Source organism: Sminthopsis crassicaudata, chromosome 5, assembly GCF_048593235.1.
Source record: "Sminthopsis crassicaudata isolate SCR6 chromosome 5, ASM4859323v1, whole genome shotgun sequence".
NCBI lineage: Eukaryota > Metazoa > Chordata > Mammalia > Dasyuromorphia > Dasyuridae > Sminthopsis > Sminthopsis crassicaudata.
In genome coordinates this window covers 100248244-100254231 of record NC_133621.1, presented here as the reverse complement: position 1 = coordinate 100254231, position 5988 = coordinate 100248244, and the positions used below count along the sequence as shown (strand labels likewise).

The 5988-nt window shown below is 37.5% G+C and overlaps 1 pseudogene; it reads right to left on the bottom strand.

Moving 5' to 3' along the window:
- Positions 1 to 466: 466 nt before the first annotated feature.
- On the bottom strand, positions 467 to 1492 carry LOC141543884 (sarcolemmal membrane-associated protein pseudogene; annotated as a pseudogene).
- Positions 1493 to 5988: the final 4496 nt, after the last annotated feature.

The following is a 5988-nucleotide window of genomic DNA, read 5'->3' as shown; positions in this document are numbered from 1 at the left end:
TGTCAGAATCTTCCAGTTGAATCATAGGTATTTCCAATGATAGAGTGTCACATCCTCATACTTGGGTGACATTCTCACTCCTTATTAAAAAAAAAAAAGGGGGGGGAGGGCACAAGGAAGAGCTTTTAGATTGATCCACTTGACTTTGTTTTTTTACATGAAAAATTACAAGCGAATTATTGCTTACAATAGAACAGTCACAGTTTTATTCCCTCTTTATAGACAGATACATTTTATGCAATTTAAAGCAATGACCCAACTATTCTTTTCTTGCACTTTTGTTGTATAAAGAGATAAAAAAGAAGAAAATGGATCTGTTTTCCCCACTGGCTTTTAAGAGGGCAGAGTTTGGGACCAACCAAAGTTTTCATGATGAAGCTCTGATTAGGTCTGGTATACACAACACTACAACTGTCACAGCTACCAGAACTGCCAACATGGGCATCCAAGGCCAGTGTCTCTTTCTCTACCACAATGGATTGTAACACCAAAACAGGAAAGCCAAGAATAGGCCAATGAAAATGATTGGGATGGGTTGGAATATGAACAGATTGTTTCCTTTTTCTTGCAGATGCTTCAGACCGTCTTGTCAGTGTCTGAGCTCCCTGGTGATGGATTGTTTTTCCTGCTTGGTCCTTTCAATCTTTATCTCCAGCTCTGAGAGCTGAGATTGTGTCCTTTCATACATACTCTTTTTGAACATCCTTTGCTTCACTCTCAGTTTTATTGAGAAGCATCTTTTAACTTGATGAATCCTGAAGGTGCTGCCCCTTCAAGGATCTCTTTCTGGGTCATCTCAAAGATGCTCCCGTTTCTGCTGAGTTCTAAGCTCTGCTTCTGAGAGTTATGCAATTCTTTTTTCTTGTTATTGAAGTTCTGATGAAAGCAAAACATTTTCCCTTTTCAGAGAATGGCATTCTGCTTCTAAGATACTCTAGCTTTTTCTCAACTTCTCCAGTTCACCTTGCAATCTGGAGAATTATCTTTCTCCAGGAGAAAGCTTTCACTGGAGCTGAAAACTTTATGTTAAGCAGATGATCTTCTCATTCTCTGAGGCTGCCTTCAGCCACTGCTCCAGCTTCTCCCTAATCTTCTGAAGTTCAACTTGCAGGGAAGCAATGTCAGTGTCCCCACTCAGAGGCAGCTTTGTCTGCTATTTGTTGAAGTGGCAGAATTTCATCCTGGGCACGGATCTTAATGTCTCTAGTTCTGCTCTTATGGGTACCACTTAGAAAAATAATAAATAATGGTTTCTACTATCTCTTTTCTGAGTAAAACAAAGAGACTGACTTATAGGCATGGGGCATTGATAATAGAGACATAAAGAATAGAGCCAGGTATTCGTGGAAAGCTTAGCTGATGGAAATACTAAGGCTGAAAGCTCATATCACTTTCTCCTTATTTTCCTAACCATATTTGCTAATCTTTCCTATTACTTTCTTCTTTTCTTTCTCTTCCTTCCTTCTTTCACTCTTTTGTTTTCTTTTTCTTCCTTCCTCCTTCCCTCCCTCCTTCCTTCCTTTCTTCCTTCCTTTCCTCCCTCCCTCCCTCCCTCCCTCCCTCCCTCCCTCCCTCCCTCCCTCCCTCCCTCCCTCCCTTCCTTCCTTCCTTCCTTCCTTCCTTCCTTCCTTCCTTCCTTCCTTCCTTCCTTCCTTCCTTCCTTCCTTCCTTCCTTCCTTCCTTCCTTCCTTCCCTCCCTCCCTCCCTCCCTCCCTCCTTCCTTCCTTCCTTCCTTCCTTCCTTCCTTCCTTCCTTCCTTCCTTCCTTCCTTCCTTCCTTCCTTCCTTCCTTCCTTCCTTCCTTCCTTCCTTTCTTTCTTTCTTTCTTTCTTTCTTTCTTTCTTTCTTTCTTTCTTTCTTTCTTTCTTTCTTTCTTTCTTTCTTTCTTTCTTTCTTTCTTTCTTTCTTTCTTTCTTTCTTTCTTTCTTTCTTTCTTTCTTTCTTTCTTTCTTTCTTTCTTCCTTCCTTCCTTCCTTCCTTCCTTCCTTCCTTCCTTCCTTCCTTTTCTTCCTTTTTTCTTTCTTCTTTTCTTTTTTTTCTTTTTCTTTTTTCTTCCTTCCTTCCTTTCTTTTTCTCATTTTCTCTTTCTCTCCCTCCCTTTCTTTTGCTCTTTTCCTCTTTTCCCCTCTCCATCTGTCCATTCCTCCCCCACCTCTCTCTCTTTCCTTTCCTTTCTTCCTCCCTTCCTTATATATATTTTTCAGATATCCTTATAGATCTACATGTTGTCTCCTCTGTTAGAATGTAAACTCTTTGAGGACAGAGACTTTTTTATGTGTTTTTGTATTCCCAGTGCATAGAATAATGCTTGTTAGATAGTAAGTGCTTAATTTTTTCATTCATTAAACTCTTAGGGATGCAGAAATGAAGAATAGCCCGTCTTTCCCTCACAGAGCTTATGATTTGATTAAAGGAGAGAGTAGTGGTGGGAAAATATTATCTATAAACAAATAACTGTAATACAAAGAAGAGGGGCAAAGAGGAGATCCAGGTAAAAGACTTTAGGAATACTTGAAGAGAGAATAATGGCTTTCAGTGCATGGACATTTTTTTTTAATATTTATCCACTAACCCTCTTGTAGTCAGGGTTGAAGTAAATTCTTTGAGAATGGAGAAGAGGGAAAAGGTCCTATTCTTTAAATCAATCCAAAGTGAAGGAGCAAGACTTTGGGAAAAGTGAGTGATAGTTCTCACAATAAAGGAAGAAAGATCAAAATTGTCATTCAGCCTTGACTAAGGAATTACTAACATTTTAGAACTGGAACATTAAGGAAGTCAATATGTCTCTCTACAGAGAGATAATATTATGCTTATACAAATAACAAATAAGGAAACCTCCACTGTCTTAAATCAGGTGTGCATGCTCTATATTTTATGTACTTGGCAGAGAGAAGATATAATAAAACAAAACAAAACAAAATAGAATAAAATAAGGATTGCTGCCCTTGGAGAAGCTTGCAATCTAAAAAGAAAGATGAGATAAAAAGTCAAGAGAAGTAGAGACTTACAAATTTATATAAGTTCATTGAGGGAGAAGTGGATGAATGAAGTATTTTACTTGAAGGGAAAAAAAAAAAGTTAGTTTATTAATCTAGGAAAAGTCCTTGGACCAAATTTGGTCTTTAATGTAATTGGTTAAGCAGTTATTTTGTATGTTTTTTTTTTCTCTCTTCTCCTCAGGACCAAGATCCTGCTGCTTTTGGAATAAACTCCATGCTTTTGGATTCTGCTAGATACTACTTGAATATCCGCTACAGACTTCTACCTTACCTGTACACCCTTTTCTATAAAGCTCATAACCAAGGAAATACTGTGGCCCGGCCTCTTGTCCATGAGTAAGTTTCCTAATCTCTCTGACTACTGCTTTTCAAATAACAATTTAAAAAACTTATGACCTTGTTATTATCATGGGATAATTCTGATTGAAGGCTAAATCATATTTATTTCCATATCCCCAGGTTCTACCAGGATGCAGAGACATGGAGCATACACCAACAATTCCTTTGGGGTCCTGGCTTGCTCATCACACCAGTTCTACATTCAGTAAGTTTCTTTGCATGCTATGTGACATTAGATCACATACCAAATGTCACACACATATACACACAAATTTTACAGACAGGGTACTCACATTGTCCCTCAGCCCATTTATTTCTTCATGACGAACTTCATTAAATACTGATTATTATGGTTATGATATTAGTAGTGGCTTTGACTGTCTTTATGTGGTGACAATAATGGATTCTCTTGTGTCCACAGTGGAAAAGTTCCTTGCTAATTTTTGGCTCTAATATCTAAAAAGTCTATCATTCTAGGATGCAAAACTATGATAAGAAGTCGTAGCAGAGAATGTGGAAAGTTGGTAGAGCTAGTGAATGGAGAAAGAGACTGAATCTAATTGTTTGCAGAAGAGAGAGGAGTATGATCTCTGTGTTTAATGGGGAGGGAGTGGGCCTAGGAGTGGTAAGGGCAGATGTAAGATACAGCCTAGGGTGAAAAATTTTCTGCCAATGATCCACTGTATATTTGGAATGCATATGATATTCCAAATAATACTCATATATTACTTGGTAGTACTGCTTCAGTTACAGAGATGTCAGTCAGATGCCTAAGGATGCTCTGTTATGTTTCTGTGCCTGCTATCTATCAGCATGAAGTAGACAATGTGGATGTAAGATGTTATTTTTCTCCTTTTGTCCTAGGGTGTGGACCGAGTGAAGGCATATATCCCTGATGCCATCTGGTATAACTATGAGACAGTAAGTAAGGCGATTCCCTTACTGCTAAACATACTGTTATATCTAGGGGTAACTAGGGAGGGAGAAGCTGAAGATCCCTGAGTATCTCTATGCTATATACTGCATTTGCATTCTGGGATATGAAGGGATTGGGATAATGTGAATTATTATTTTTTTCCTGGAAAAGAAAAAAAATTAATTCTATTGATCATTATAATTGTTTTTTGTTGATTAGGTAATTCTTTTTATGAGGAATGTATTTCCACTTTATTTTAAAAATCATTTGGTATGTGAAATGACTTTCATATAAATATTCTTTACAGCCAATCTAACTAGCATACACAATTGGGAAGTGGAACATAAAAGTCCATGACTTCTAATGTCCATTTCAGATATAGCATTCCAGAAGTTTATGTTTCTATGGTCTGTTACTTAAATCAAGAGAGATACAATCAGATCAGATAATATCTGAAATGATTTCCAGTTCTAAGAGTCTGTGATTCTGAAGAGCCATTTACTACTAACCAGCAGTTGGGCTGACTTGCTTGATTTCAAGAGCAATTAGTTTTTTCTTTTTATTTAGAAAGTAGCTATTCCAGAGAGAAAGAAATGGGTGGAGATGCTTCTTCCTGGGGACAAGATAGGACTTCACCTTCGAGGGGGCTACATCTTCCCCACACAGGAGCCAGCTGAGACTACAGAAGCCAGGTGTGCTATGAGATTGACAGTTCAATCTTGTTATTTGTTTTGTTTTCAGAGAATGTTGGTCAAGTAAGGTATCATGGGAAGAACATTCTAAGATTTAGGATATGGGAAGATAGGAACAGGAAGACTCATACTAATATCGCTGATATTTAAATATTTTCATCCAAAATATGCTTGTCTACAAAACTCAGGGAAAAGTTTTCCAGGGAAAGTCAATTTGCATGTGATACCCTTGTCCTCATTCAGAAGAGGCCAAATCTTTCCCCATTTCAAACAATATTCTCTCATTTATTCACATTCAGGATTTAACTTAAACCTAGAATTTTGCCATGCTAATTATTAGCATGGTATATAATGGAATTATTACTGAATAGTAGTCAAAAGATCTGGACACTTAATGCCCATGTCTTGCCCACCTTTGGCATCTAGTAACTATGTTAAGTTCTACCATATTCCAGGCATAAACCTTAATTTCCTGGTCTATAAAATGGTTTTCATCTAAAATGCATTCTTTAGGGGATTCTTAGGAGCATCTGCCCCTAGTGCTCTTATTTTGGCAATCTGACCTATATCTTTCTCTGTCTAAGACTAATTATTTTTATTCCTATAGTCGTAAAAATCCTTTGGGATTCATTATTGCCCTGGATGACAAAAAAGAAGCAAAGGGAGAGCTGTTTTGGGATGATGGTGAAACAATGGGTAAATTTATATCTGATTTCTTAGTTGTCATCTCCTATCCTCTTCTTTCAAAATTATTCATATATTATTTGGGTAGGAGTGTTACAATACACAGAAAACTCCTACGGGATAATTCACTGTCAAATTCCTACCATCATCATTGAGGATATATTTTAATAGTTCCAAAGACTCTATTGCTAAATTGATCTCATGATATGGCAAAATGTATTGGTATAATGTAATGTTCTTGGTTGGGTTTTCCTAGGGGTCTCTGGGAGTCTTTGGAGCAGCCTTCATTTCAGTTCTGAGTAATCACCACGAGAACAGCCAGGTGTTAAAATCCAGATTATTTATTAACTCCTTCTTGG